The sequence below is a fragment of the Crocuta crocuta genome, unplaced genomic scaffold (assembly GCF_008692635.1).
Source record: "Crocuta crocuta isolate KB4526 unplaced genomic scaffold, BGI_CrCroc_1.0 scaffold139, whole genome shotgun sequence".
NCBI classification, from domain to species: Eukaryota; Metazoa; Chordata; class Mammalia; order Carnivora; family Hyaenidae; genus Crocuta; species Crocuta crocuta.
Window position 1 is genome coordinate 1,807,686 of NW_027533258.1, and position 1,075 is coordinate 1,808,760.

Below are 1,075 nucleotides of genomic sequence, written 5' to 3' on the forward strand. Positions count from 1 at the left end.
GCCCAGGTCAGGAGCAGCTTGGGGCTTGAAGGGGCTCTGGCCGGCTCTGGGCAGAGGGAGAGTCCCCATCACCGGACCCTTGTCCCCATCCCCAGCTGCTCCTGGCTCCTCCCTCGCTGCTCGCTGCCCCCTCCACCATCAGCCTGGCATTCAGAGCACTTTCAGAGCCCCCCTTCACTCTTCCTGCTCCCCAAAGTGCCCAGGTCCTGGGCAGGGGCTGCTCAGTACCGGCTGCTGGTGGCACATTCGTGTGGACGCCCCACACCTTTGCTCAGGCCAGGGTGCCGGCTCAGATGCTGCTAGACCTCAAAGTCCAGCTGTGGCCCTGACCTCCCGCTGGCCTACAGCTTCCCCAAGCTCCAGAAGCCTCAGTCCCGGGAGAAGTTGGGCCTAAACAAACCAGAGCCCGAGCAGCCAGGTCCCCCAAGTGGCTGTGCCTGGGGCTGCCCTCGGACCTTGTCCGTCGTGTCCAGCCTGTGGGAGAGGAGCAGCTGCCTGTGGGCCGTCCCCAAAGTGTCTGGTGGGGCGTGGGTGCTGGGCACCCAGTGGGTCCCGAAGTTGTCACGGGGCTGCTGAGAAATCAGTCTCCACCTGGAGTGCGTCCATCGGTCCAGGCCAACACATGTGCGGGCCCCTTGCTGGTGCCTCACCACTAAGCCAGCTTCCCGGTAGGCAGCACACGTCAAGGGTGGGCAGGGAGGCCCAGCAGATGGTTGGCCCCAGGTGAAGCTGTCCGCCGTGCCTCCCCGGGTGGAGCCCCCACATATAGGGGCCCTCAACTCTCCCTGAGGCCGGGGCCATTGATGGTTGGAGTGAGTGGGGCTTCTGTTCCCCTGTCCGTCGACACCATGCGGCCAATGGGAACAGCCCAGCTGCAAACCCTGGGGGCGCCCCTTGAGGGTGGGCACCATCGCAGTGGTCCTTGGGGCCCGGGGCCCCATCTCAGTTTGTGTGAGGCAGCAGGAGCCTGGAGGTGAGGGGGGGCCGCGTTCCAGTCCCAGTCGCTCGGCTGAGCCCTGTGGGCCCCCGGGCCAGGGCGTCCACGCCCTCTCTGGGACCTCAGTGTCTGCTGGAG